The sequence below is a fragment of the Pezoporus flaviventris genome, unplaced genomic scaffold, assembly GCF_033815535.1.
Source record: "Pezoporus flaviventris isolate CSIRO_AGI_PZ_B2104156 unplaced genomic scaffold, CSIRO_AGI_Pfla_v1 ptg000023l, whole genome shotgun sequence".
Taxonomy (NCBI): Eukaryota; Metazoa; Chordata; class Aves; order Psittaciformes; family Psittacidae; genus Pezoporus; species Pezoporus flaviventris.
In genome coordinates, this window is record NW_026892571.1 from 8,417,244 (window position 1) to 8,431,160 (window position 13,917).

General features: G+C 44.8%; 1 long non-coding RNA gene across 3 annotated transcripts in view; it reads right to left on the reverse strand.

Moving 5' to 3' along the window:
• The window catches only part of LOC133270953 (uncharacterized), a 42,331-nt gene extending 28,675 nt beyond the window's left edge, over positions 1-13,656 (reverse strand). For 2 of the 3 annotated variants that reach the window (XR_009743973.1, XR_009743972.1), the window contains exons 1-3: positions 11,707-13,656; positions 10,887-10,971; positions 6,937-7,453 (exon numbers count right to left, since the gene is read on the reverse strand). This is a non-coding gene — a long non-coding RNA (uncharacterized LOC133270953). The remainder of the gene's footprint in view (positions 1-6,936; positions 7,454-10,886; positions 10,972-11,706) is intronic. The other variant, XR_009743971.1, reaches the window with a different exon arrangement.
• Between the last annotated feature and the right edge of the window lie 261 nt (positions 13,657-13,917).

Here is a 13,917-nt window from a genome sequence, read left to right on the forward strand (position 1 = left end):
TGTTGAGACTGCTCACAGACATCCCTGGTTAGAACTTATCCCCTTGCCCTTGCTGTCCTTAGGACCAGTTTCTCCATGTAGTTGTTACCCTTAGAGAGCAAAACTTAAACCTCCTCAGAAAGTCCTTACCTTTCTGATCCAGTCCTTGACCTGCTAGAAACAAAATGCCTCCTTTTGAAGCTGGAAATCATGTCTGCAATGTTACCACCACAATTTCAGCATGTCCATGCAGGCCTGGACTTCTTTGACAGAAAAGTCCCACCAGCTGAAGAAACCTCAGTGCTTTTGAGCAGTGGGCCGGCTGCAGCTCTGTTTTCTGTGCCAGAACACGTTTCCCCTTCAAACAGCTCAGGAAAGTTGAAATAGCTACAGACCAAATGAAGTGCCGAAATACCAGCTTATAGACGATGCTCTGCTGCTTAGAACAGATTAACACGTTTTACGTACAAAAGCAATGAATGGAAACATTGAGTTACTCTATATTTAGACATTGGGCAATACCAACATAATCCAAAGAAAAGTAGGAGAACAATCTTGCAGAGGAAAGTGCCATCAGCAGTGAGGCTGAGCCCAGACTGCAGCAGTTAGCAAGTTAAAACGATTACAGCAGTTGGGGCTGAGATCACCTGAGACCTTAGAGATTTTTTGCTAACCTTTTTTCTGCAACTATATTCTTCACACAGTAGACAATTTGAGTAGTGATTCAATTCACTGCAGCCTCCTCCATGAGTCATTACTGAAGCAACTCCTAAGCAAAGGTTAAGCATTTTAAACAAATGGCTCTACCTTTTGAGAGGGGATGCAAAACCCAGCTGGCCACAACTAGGCAATCAGAGAAAAGGGACTTCAATTCTCACAGGTGAGATCCATCTACATCCACTGATGCATTTCTATTTCAGGAATTCAATGCTACCCTTTTGTCTCTTTGTGCAGCTATTCAGTGAGGCTCTTTATCTCTCTGTTATATGTTTGTAATATTTATTCACATAAAAAAAGACCTAGAAGACCTGGACAACAGCCAGAGGTTTTTCAGATAAAAAATACCCCTACCAGTAAAACTTATCTAATTGGAGTAGTTCTGTAGCTCTGGCAGCAGAGGAGACTATTCTCTCTCCTGTGGGTGGAGAAGGAGCGTTTTGGTGCTTCTCTGCATTATGGAAGGGTGACTCTGCACACAGGAAGTTAGTGCTGCGTGGGTTTTTTCTATCTCTGTAATACACTCACCCAACAAAGCACCTGAAGAGCTGCCTCTTTCACTCTTATTTCATCAGTGTGGATGGAGAGTGGCAGACACACAGTACCAGTCCTCACAGCACCCCATACCTCCATTGTGACAGGGTCTTTCAGCCTCTGTGCCCAGTCTGAGCCTGATGAAAGCTTTCTTTTGCCACAGTACTGCCCCAAAGATCTGCACCCACAAGGGTGCTCTGCACTGGGTCTGGGTCCAGACTACAGTCCTGGGGACAATTGTCTCTGCAGCTCAGTACTTGGCTCAGCAGCTCTCTGGGCTTCTATAAAGGCCCACTTGTACTTAATTCCAACAGCATTCAAAACTAATACCACCACTGCCTGTATGCAATAGCTGAGCCATATCCAAACTTTGTGTGTGTGAGAGATAAACACTACACCATCTCGTGGCTTGCCTATTAAGGTGTTTGCCCTGTTGTTCTTACCAACATCAGCACTGCTGACAAAAAGCAAGCAATGCATTTTAATAAATCTGGAGTGCTGTGTTTGGTTTCCCAAGTAGCTCTGCAGGCAGCTCAGCAAAAGGGACCTACACGCTGCTGCAAACCAGACATCTTTGGGGAAGGAGGAAGGGGAAAAGCAAATATTCCTGGGGTTCAGATGAAAAATCTTCTGTGCAAACAGGCAATCCCTAAAGCAAAGGCATCTGCAGAGCTATTTTGATTCAACAAGCCTGGGAATGCTGAATTTCTTCTCTTACAGAGTCCAGGAAAGGAATGAGACAAATTCCCAGTGCCAGTCAGTGGAAGTATCGGTTTTGAGAACACCCCATTACTAACTTTACCCCTTGTTCCAATACCACCTGCAATTGTTTGCTAAAACTAATATTCTTAAAGCAAAATCGTAGAATCCTAGAAATGTTGGTGTTGGAAGGGACCTTAAAGATCTAGTTCCAAGCCCCTTGACATGGACAGGGAAACCTTCCATCAGACCAGGTTGGTCACAGCCCTGTCTAACCTGGCCTTGAACACTGCCAGGGATGGGGCAGCCACAGCTTCTCTGGGTAACCTATGCCAGTATCTCACCACCGCCTCACAGCAAAGAATTTCTTCCTTATATCTAATCTAAATTTACCCTCTTTCAATTTAAGGCTATTCCCACTTGTCCTGTCCCTACAGGCCCTTGTCCAAAGCCCCTCTCCAGGTTTCCTGCAGCCCCTTCAGGCACTGGAGCTGCTCTAAGGTCTCCCCTTCAGGAGCCTTCTCTTCTCCAGGCTGACCCAGCCCAGCTCTCTCAGCCTGGCTCCAGAGCAGAGCTGCTCCAGCCCTCGCAGCATCTCCATGGCCTCCTCTGGACTGGCTCCAGCAGCTCCACGTCCGTCTTGTGCTGTTGCCCCAGAGCTGGATCAGGGCTGCAGGGGTGGGTCTCCCCAGAGCACAGCACAGGGGGAGAACCCCGTCCTGCTTGACAGCCCAGCACCCAGGGTGGGGTGGTTTTGGGCTGGAGGCACACACTGCCAAACCATAGTGAGCTGCTCATCGAGCAACATCCCCAAGTCCTTCTCCTCAGGGCTGCTTGGAATCCGTTCTCCTCCCAGCCTATATCTGTGCCTGGGATTGCCCTGACCAAGGTGCAGGACCTTGCACTTGGCCTTGTTGAACTTCATGAGGCTGGCATTGGCCCACCTCTCAAGTATGCCAAGGTCCCTCTGGATCCATCCGTTCCCTCCAGAGTGTTGGCAGCACCACACAGCTTGGTGCCATCAACAAACTTGCTGGGGGTGCTCAATCCCTGTCACCAGCAAAGATGGTGAGCAAGGCCAGCGCCAATAAGCAGCCCTGAGGAGCACCACACCTCCTCTTCCACTGTTTGTACCTCTAGAATTAACTGGCAGAGTTCATTCTCTATTTCCCTCCCCCTAAAACGCCTGGCAGACACTTAGCACCCTATATCACTAGATGCCCACACCCTAATTGCAGCTTTTCCCCTTGCCTTCCCTTACCAAGCTAAAAGCGGGCTCCCCGCGCTCCGCCGCTCTTCGCCGTTACATTCCTGTCCTCTAGTGGGAAAATCGAGCCTAGCAACTTCTCTCGCTCGCGGAGGAGAGGGAGGAAAAGCCCCGAGGCACTGAACGCAGTCAGTGCAGCCGCGGCTGTGCCCCGCTCCCCCCTCTGCACGTGTAGGCGAGGGGAAGGCTCCAGCGCCTCCGCTGCGGCAGAGCCAGATGGCAGGAGACAGAGCTTGGAAGGCTCCTATAAATATTTGTTCTGCTCAAGCAAATATGCACTTTTTCAGTTTCTCAGCCAATCTTGAGAAGTTTGCATCAGAGGCTTTATCACAAGATTTCTTGGAGCTCAGAAGGGGTTTATAGGAGATGGTTTCATTTAAGCAGAAGTCCAGAGCGCTTTTAAAAATGTATTTAATTTGCTTTTCTGAGGATGCGAGCTGCAGGATTAAGGGGAAAGAGAAAAATCCCTGAAGGAAAGTAAAACCAAACGGTAGAAATAGGAGGCCAGAGCTTGCCACGTGTCTAGCCAGGATGGACTGATAAAAGCTGAAACACTAACTAAGCAAATATACATAGACTAATTTCTGACACACCAGATCTGCTGGAGAGCTCCTGTGAAATGATGGAGAGCAACGGGTCTTAAAAACCTCAACACGTTAAACTAGAGAAGGACTAGTTACGTTGGAAACAGCGCATTGTATCTGAATAAAGAAGCCAGATGGGTGACAGACAGATCTTTTGAAGGCTCCTATAAATATTTTGTACCTTTGTTTTAATATAAGGTGTCCCGTGCAAGAGCTTGTCCTGGCAGCTCCACCGAGCCATTGGTGCCACAGGTGAGAGCAATGCCAGCAGCCACAAGCTGCTCTGGCAGCAGCAGCTCAACCGGTGGGTGCTGAGGAGCTGCAGGGAATCAGTGGGTGCTGAGGAGCTGCAGGGATTCAGTGGTTCCTTCATCCAGTTTTTGAAAGCAGCTTTCACAAGCTGCAGCTCCTGTATTTACTTGGTTAATTCCTTCCAGTTGTGAGCTGCTGTTAGAGTTTGTTTTCCTGTTTTCAACAGTGGGGAAAGTGCAGAACAAAACAAACAGTGTTGGTTCCTTTCCAAACTGCATTTTTCATTCCATTACAGTTTTGCAGCTAGAAGCACTGAATTGCTGAAAAAAGATCTATCCACATCTTCTCATCTCAAACAGCGGCTGAGAAAATTCCCATTAAAATGAAATCTAAGCAAAGGTGATTGCTGGCTGCAAGTTAACTTATACTGAAGCAAATCATCCCAGCATCGCTCCCTGTCTTTTGCCCTCTAATTGTGTTCTTTCTCCAACCGCTGAAAGAAACCAATTTGACTTAAAACCCCACAAACCAACCAGAAAAACACACCATGGCGTGCTAGAGCTTCTAACACAACTTTCTGACTGCCTCTATGCAAGCTGAGAATAATAATTTCCTTGTAAGTCAGAAAGATTTAGCTCATGGTAGGACTGCCTGAATACAATGTCCTGAAGTAGATGGTGTTAATGTTATTTTAATCCATGGTTTGGCATGGATCCTGACGTGTCCCCAGCAGACAGATGGGAATGCAGTGGAGCTCTCTGTGCCTGCGTGCTGCACATGGCACTTCTCAGAAAAGGCAGAAGAGCTTTAGTCCTCGGGGCTCACCAGGTTATTTTCTGCATCAGACCTAGCAGAAAAGAGGATGTACATGACCGGATGATGTCTTTGCAGCCCTGTACCTCCAGCCCATTTCATGCTTCGCTGATACTCAGTGAAGGATGGGCACACCTCAGCTCTCCTTCCTGCGTGTTCACCTCCATGCCAAAGGCATGCAGGGCTCTGCAAACCCTTTGATATGTGGTTGTACTGTGATAGGGAAATTTCAAAACATGAAACTGCTGAAGCCTGGATCCAGTCCTGAACCCAAGGCCTACATCTCCTTGATGTCTATGAATGCCCCCCAGCACATTGCATGGTCTAGACTAGAGGATTCCTTCAGATTCTATTCAGCCTTATTTTCTTCGATCCATCCAATTTCCTATCAAACCAGAAACTTCCCATGCCAATACAGGTACAACTCCAGCCCCTTTGGTAATTTTTGCAGTCTCCATTAGAGATTCACAGCCCTGAATGAAGTGTAGTTGGTTTAGCACAATCAATGGACAGCAAAGAAGTTTCATCATTCAATCTCTTTTGTTTGCAGTAGTGCAATTCCCCTTCTGGAGCCCTGCCTATCTAATAGGCCTATATTCTTCTATGTCCTGGTCCTCTCTCACCTGATCACAGCAACAGATGGGGTGTATGGATTAGACACTGGATGTTCATTGTGCCAGAAGGAGGGTGGACACAACGTCAGTTATCCAAAATGCACAGTGGGAGGGCTGGAAGGTGTTGAATGTTTCACATCCCTTCCATGTTTTCTCTTAGATGTATTGTGAGAAATGAGATCAATTCAACTCTTTTTTTCTACAGGTTAGAATAAAGAAATACAATCCTCTTTGACTACCCTGATAACACGTCCTCTTGCTGGCTCATTATAACCTATTGTGAAGCATTTCAAAAGATGAACATTTCACCATATGGGTCAGGAATAACCCTGTTGGTATGGACAAAAGGTACCAATGCTCAGTTATACAAATGTGTGCTAGCTGAGGAATGTGCCTGTCCACACCTAAAGCATCTTTCAGTGCAAATCAATAGCTTCAAACCTGCCCAGGCAAAAAAACAGCGTAAGAGTGATGGGGCAGACACATACCTACAGTGGTAGGTATGTGGCTGGAGGCCAAAACCCCATCACTAGGAGCAAACTTCCCTGCCACAGCCCCGAGAGCTTCCTAGCAAAAGAGCCCTTGCCGTTACATCTGTAATTACATAAATCCCTTCGATGCATTTGTGTCAAAACCATTGACCAAGAAACAGTATTAATTAGACCTAATCCACACTTTGGAGGCACCAGAACATATCATCATGGCTCAAGGGGGTTTAGGGCAACAGAGTGTACATCTCAGCGAAGCTTCCATAATTTTATCCTGATGATTTTGAAGATGTGAATGCACAGAGAAAAAGAGGGAGGAAAAGAAAAGGAAAAATAGCAACTTTGCAAATGTAACTCTACTAAGGTGCTGCCAGCACAACTGAGATGTCTGTGAATAGTCTACTGTGACTGTACCTAGAGAAACTGAGTACACCCTGAAAGTTCATGTCTTTGAGAAATGTTGAAATATCATGGAGGCACCAAATAACCTAACTGCAAGCACATCTATTTGCTTCTCTCGGAGCAGGGAACTGGCCAACTGCATGGGCAAAGGGCTAAATAAATCACCTGGATTCTCCAACGGAAGGCAAAGTCTGGGACCCCTGGCAATGCTCCATCCCCACCAGCCTGATCCCAACACCACTTTCCTTCCACCACACTGCTGCAAAACTAGCCATCTGTTAGAGAGAGCAGGAGGGCAGGCACAGGCAGGAGGAACAGGGAGCTGGAAAGTGCCCCAGGTCTTAGGCTCTGAAGAGTTCAAGGAATCAGGGGAATCTTAAAAAAAAAAACAAAAACAAAACAAAACCCCCCCCAAAAAAAAAACACCACAACCAAAAAACCTCAGAACCACAAAAAGAAGAGCTAAGCAGCAGCTCCCACAACAAAAATGTTATTCCCAAATTAATGAGATTTTGATAACCGCCCCCTCTTTAAAACTGGAGTATTTCCATTCTAAATTGTACAAAGACAAAAATCTTCATAAATACCCTGTTAAGAAACTTCTGCTGCTGTTTCAGAGTTTTGGTCGAACGCAGTGCATGAAGGTTGCCATAGCTACGAGCAGATTTTTAAATAACTGTTTTTCATCAGAGCAGCTGCAATATCGCGCAGAGACGAGGGTGAAGTGGGGAGGCTGGAAGGAGTCAGACCAATTCTGAGCTCCTAATGAAGTGACTCCGAGATTTTCACAAACAGAGCTTAGAAACTTTTAATGCGCTTTCTGCTTTTTAAAGACAATATTGCCCTTTGTTCTTTGGCAGCGCCCCAGCCAGTGCTGTCAGCACCGCATGAGAGCTCAGTCAAGAGAAAAGCTTTGTTTTCCTGCTGGGAGAGATAAAAATTTCCACTGCTAAGCCCCTACCATGGTGCAAGTGCCCAGGCACTGAAGGATGTGCTGCAGCCTCCGGTCTGTTCGCAAGGGCTGTGTGAACCAGTTGATGTGCCTAAAAATGTCACAAGAACCACAGATTTCTGCATCCAGGCAAAACTCTTCCTTACATGAGCCTGCAGAGGAAAACACAGAAAGGATGAAATATGTAAAACAAGTGAACCTGTAAAATGTTAACAGGAGGTTTTGAAGTGGGTCTGATTTAGGTGGTTCTGCTTCTGATGGTGTTAGGTGATCCGTGGGCATCAGGAGGCATTTTCCTCTCCTCTAAGATCTCTCCCTGGCAGGAACAGGCAGAGCAACTTTCTGAGCAACAGTGCAGGCAGATAATGGACATTTCCGCACTATGGGCAACTGTTCAGAGGAGGGCTAGGCTACAGACAGCACTGACAGCATCCTTTATACTCAAGTTTTTCAACCACTGATATTAACTATGGCAAAATTCCTAGAAAACTTCAAATAGATTTATTTTGTGTCCTCAGCCAAGTACATCCCTGTGTCCCAGTCCATAAAATGAGAATAAATACAGAATAAAATTTCTCACAGGAATACCATGAGATTTAACTCCAGCACAATAGTAATTGAATTGCTATCTACAGAAACTGGAAATGCTTGGCTGAGTCCGGGTGTTTTTCTAGACAACAAATTAATGGTTATTATTTAATACACTATTATGAATCTGAAAGAATCATCCCAGTGATGATTATTTTTGTACAAATTGGTTCATTTGTCTATGATCTGCTTCTAAGAGGTAGCTCCACAGCACAGTGGAGTGCTGCCTGCTGCTCCAGCAGTGATGAATGAAGGCTGGTGGTGCTCTGCCATCACCCGTACAGCAGAGGAGTTTACAGGCAAGCTACAGATATTAACACATACAGACAAATCCTCTGCGATTTGTTTGTATTTCAAATCTGATTTTAGAACTTCCTTCACATCTTGAAATGGAACAGCTTCCTTTCCCCAAAATCTGTGTTCCAAAATCAATAGTTTTTTCAATAGGTAGTAGACCATAGAGTTTTTGTGGGGTAAAAGAGAGGAAAACAAAGGGGTAAAAAGTCAGAGAAAGAGGTTTTTTTAAATTAGAAAAAGCTAAAGAATCTTACCTTGGCAGATTCTTCCAGTAAATGACATTTTCTGACTAAAAATTTCCAAGTATTCAAGGAAGTGTTCAAGGCCAGGCTGGAGGGGATTGTGAGCAGTACAAACTAGCCTAAGGTGTCCCTGCCTATGGAAGGGGGTTTGGAACTGGATGTTCTTTAGAGTCCCTTCCAACCCAAACCATTCTATGATTCTATGGTCCATAAGTGTTGGGGCAGTGCAAGTCCTATCTTTAGCGCAGAAAAGAAAAAGTGGAAAATTCCCTCATTGTAGAAACTAATGGGAACCAGAAATATCTCAGTGCCTTAGTTAGATAAAGGGACAGACTGCTTCAGCTGGCTTTGCCCAACAGTCCTCTCCAGGTTGGTAGTGAGCAGTCAGAAAGTGGAAGATAAGGATGAGCCCCAGAAAGACAGCCCAGAAAATATCTTTCACAATAACTCTAACCTAATGTAAATGTTAAAAGTGCTTCTTTGCCAGTGCAAGAATAGGCTAGTACTGCAGAGTTAAAGAGGGATGCCAGTGAACAGAGGTTCCTGTACTTGAGTGCGTGTGTCCTGCCAAAGACACGGACCTTCCAAGCTATATTTAGATATTAACTTTTCTCATGTAGTGGTTTTTTTAAAGGAAAGAGACAGAAGATAAAAAAGGACAACCTGCTATGGCTGGGCTGCCACAAAAACAGAATATGAGTCACTGAAAACTAGTGACCTTAGCAGAGTTTCCATATATACACATGCACACTCACACTCATATTAAAGTGCTGTTGCTCTCAACTGTGCAGACATCAGGATTACTGAACCTGACATAAACTCATCATTTTCCTGGAAGCGAATAGGGATGCTAGCCAAAAAGAAGAGCCACATTCAGCAACAGATATCTTGTCTTGAGGTACCAAAGACCACCAAGTCCAGGGCCATCTCTAGAGGAACATGCAATAAACAGCTACTCATTTGAAAAGACTTAAGATAGTCTGCGGAGAATAAACGCCTGTCTGCAGCCTGCACTAACGCCTCTCATCAGCATTCACTGGACAAGGCACACATGGTGTAAGAAAGAAATGCAGAGGCTTGGGGAGGAAACGATGAGTGGGAGGCAGCAAAAGGGAGCAGGCTTAATGCCACAGGTTGCTTTCTTTTCTCACTTTACCTGCAATGCAAACCACAGGAGCATCTACAGGGCTGTTACTGCTGCAGCAGCTCCTCTCCCTCTGTCTGCCTCTGTCCACTCCCTAGGTGTTGCTCTGCTAATTTTTTCCACTCTGCTTTTGAAGTAGTGCATAAGCCCCTCCAGCACTCAGGAGGTTTGATTTTTTCACCAGATTCAAGCACTATCTTGTAGCAGGGAGAAAAGAGTCCTGGGGGATGAGCTAGAGAGAAGAGTGACGCAATCCCACCATATGCAGAGGAGGAAAAAAAATACCACAAGAGAGATGCCCCAAGAGAGGCAGGGAGGGACTGAGGACCAAGAACTAGGGACAGAATGTGAGCCAAAGGAGTGGGAGGCAGAAAACCGCGCAAACAGCAGCAGAGGGTGACACTCAGGCATTCTCATACCAGAAGAAGAAGGGTGTAGGTATCTGCCCTCATTTGTTCGTTGTGAATAACAAGCAGAAAGCCACCAAGTGCAGAGCAACAAGCAAGCTAAAGAATTCAGGGCTGCTTCTCCATTTTAGGTGTTTGGACTCTTAGTTAAAATGTAGGTAGCCTTGCTGGTCTGCCAGAGGTGTGCCAGGGGATTCAGCCCATTGATTTATACAGAACAAAATAAACAGAGTAAGATTATAGAATAATAAGCACCAGAAAGTGGCATAGATCGGCTTGAAGAGGATGAGGGTATATTCGTTTAGCAAATGCTTTACTTGCCCCAAATTCAAGTTACAGATCTAGAGCAGCAGTAACGAATACAGCTTGATTCACCTGAATGATTCTGCCAAGAGGAAAAAAACTACAATGAAAAAATCAGAATTTCACTCTGAAATTAAACATTTAGAGGACCAGATTGAAGAGATCAGTTTTGTAAGTCAGGGGGCAAGAAAAGACGAGAAAATCCTTCAGAAGAGACGCAGTCATCAGAATTGTGATGCTTTCACTTCTGGTGTTTGTGCACAAAGCTGGTGGATTCAGTAAGGTCTTGTATCAATTAATACACGTAACACGTTCTACATCTGACAGAGCATCAGGAAATGAGTCACTGAATCACTTCAGCACCATGACACTGCATTACTTCAGTGTGCTTAGAGGCACGTAGCCTCATGCAGGCTGGCTGGAGCGTGAGCTGCAGGCTGAGGCATCCTGAGGACTGCCCTGGCTACAGTGAAGTAGAATAAACCAGTGCACTGAGAGGGAGCACAATTAGGCAGACAGAAGGTACGTTGGTTTGAAACTGCATGGTAAGAATACTGTTCTGCTGAAAGACACGGCACTGTCAGCCTGCAACTTGAGAACTTACCTGATTTAAAGATCCCAAGAATGTCCAAAAAGAAGATGCCTTGTCACCCACAGGGCAAGCAAGGTTCAAAAGTAACTACAGGAGCCTATAGCAAAGGAAGAGCACACCGAATGATTGGTCACTGCAGGGCTGAAAGGCAGACTTGCTTCTGCTTTCAAAATAGCTCTGTGTCTAATCATTTTAATCTGTTCTCTCCCACCCAGCAGGAATTGTGGAGCACAGAAAACACCTAGGCAGCTTTGAGACAAAAATGACAAACTCTGGGAACAGCTCTTTCCTTCACCATTTTTTCACGTGAACAGCTACAATCAGAACATATACTTTTTCAGGACAAAAATACCAATTACTTTTTCATTACATGTGGGCTGTGCGACTGTTTTCCTACATGCAAGCCCAACACTGATGAAGAGCTGGAGCTCAAAAGCTAGGCATTAGTTTCATGACTTTCACCTAGGCATAGGCAGTCTGCGGCACTTGGGGAGGTTCAGCGCTATTCACATACAGCCATCAACTCTTTGGTAGTGATATCCTATTTGCAGTTCAAAGGTGTGGTGCTCTGGTGTGTGAATTTGTAGGGAATGAGGAACCACACTCTGGGGGCTCACCATGAGTACCCCCTCACCCTTCCTGGAGTATTACTGCAGGCACAAGCCATTATCTGCCTAACAGCCCTGGATCTGTTCCCTCACTTAGATGACGGTGACTTGTTCACCCCTTCATCTTTTAACTACTTAAGCTTAATTCAAGATAACATCAATTTTGTTATTATTAGTTCAAGACTTACTGTGGACTTTGAGGGGAAAAAAAAAGCATTACTTACACCATATTTTGAGGACTGCCCTCAAAGAGATGGGACTGCAAAGACTCCTGCACCAAAGACCATCTTGATTTCACCAGTGACCTTGTGTGATTACCACTATAAACACATCATCTTCTCTGCTGCATCACTGCCTGAAGGCTGGACTTCATAGCGAAGGAAGTGGATGAAGTTTTGTGCCTTCAGCCATCTACTATCCATCACGCTGCCTGCATTAGACATCCTGTAGAACTATTCTGTTCCTCTTCTTCTGCAGATTTTTCTAACTCTGACCTCAAATTTCATTTCCTCTTTCTGACAGGGACGATAGAGGAAATGAAAAAATGAGACTTCATCACTCTGCTTTGTGCATTCCTCCCTCTTCTTTAATGGATATTCTCACAGCAGGAGCTGCTGGAGCTGCTGAATTCTTCCAGTAACTGTAATATCCAGACTAGTGAGCACAATACACTTCAGACAGCCACAAAGAACATCTTCAACACCTAGAATAAAAACCTGTATAAAAAGCACTTCAGTATGAAGGTACATCTGTATCCACAGGCAGCAGCGATTGTATCTGATTTTTTTTAGTGTAAATACATTTTCAGAATAAAAGGCACATGACAGTTTTAAGCTACTTAGCTGAGCACGCTGCTCCTGCACCTGTGGGATTTTAATATTTCTATGCTTTTGCGAGCATTGCACCACAGGGATGAGATCAATGTATCACTTTACTGAGCTGGAAAAATGTAATTTAGAAGGTGTTATTATTGCAGGAAAGAGGTGGAAAGCTCATTAGCACTGATAACTCTTTACATGTTTAAAGACCACAAATATTATTTTCCTGATGCCTGAATGAAAAATTTTAGCACAGATCCTCCAATAAAAAATACATTAGCCTGTGACTTAAATAAATCCCCCTATAAAGGGATGCTTGTGCTGCTGAGCCTTCAAACAGCACTCACGTTGCCACCACTGATTACACTAGAAACTCCCTAATCCAAACACTCTGGGAGCATATTACCATGTTCAGGAAAGCAAATGTGTGTTTATGTAAGGGTGCTCGCAGCTGGTGCAAATGCATATTCTTTACAGTAGCAACCGAGATATTTTTCTTGCTGACAACGGGTATTTGGCAAAGCAAAAGAAACAACTGCACAGTAGTGGTACCAGACAGAGGAGGTTACAGCACATTATCAGCTGGGAAACTTGGTGCTCAAGTGGGGGAGATCCAGGGTTGTACTGGCCTAGTGAAACTCACCACAGCTGCTCGTAGGAGCACTGCATCACTTCGCACTATTTGGGGACTGTCGTTCAATCAGCAATATCTCAGGATTTATATGTAACCTTGATAAAAGTGAGAGGAAAGAACAGAGTGAATTAAGCAGTGAATAGCAACATAGAGCCTATCAGTTAAGGAGAGATCCAATCACCATATAGCTATTTAACGTGAGAGAGCCTGGCCTTCACAATGAAACCTGCCTGTTAAAATGATTCACATCAGTTATTCTTTCTCTCCTACTTGCTGCTATCACCATCCAGAAGAGTCAGTGAATGATCAAGTGCTTCTTTGATCTCCCGTGTGTATGAAGACAGAAATATCCAAGCTGAAGAACTGAGCCCCATGGGTCTGACAGCGGATTCAATTACAACCCATGGAATTCAGTTCTCAAAGCTGAGAATAAATGACATTCACTTTAAGGCTGTCCTGATGCACGGTAGTATCTCATACTCCTGCTTGCTCTCTCCAGTGACTGGCTGCCTTCCAGGTGCTGTAAAACACAAGAGTGAAATCTTCACTGCAGACAAAGCAACTCTACCCAGACTGTAGGTCAGATGCAGAGTAATGGCCCGAGGACATATATATTGAGAAATGGGCTATTTTATATTTCCCTCTGGCACCAGAAGTGGCCACACACATAGACAGAATGTGCCCTAACATATAGCAGAATCCTTAGTAACAAAAGAATGGAATTTATAGCCAAGGAGTATAACCATATCACATTTTGCACTTTTCTGGAAGCCTTTGGGAATGTCAAAGAAGTAGGTTATAAATTTTCTTCCCTTTTTTTTTTTTTAATGCAATGACACAGGCAGAGAGGTAAAACCTCGCAGAGTCACACAGCGAGCTTCGTTAACAAAATCATTCATCCAGAAGCTCAAGGAAGGAAATCTGGCACTGATGCAGCCCTCCAGAGCTGTCAGAGTCTGGGTGGCAAAAAGGCCAGCAGAAGC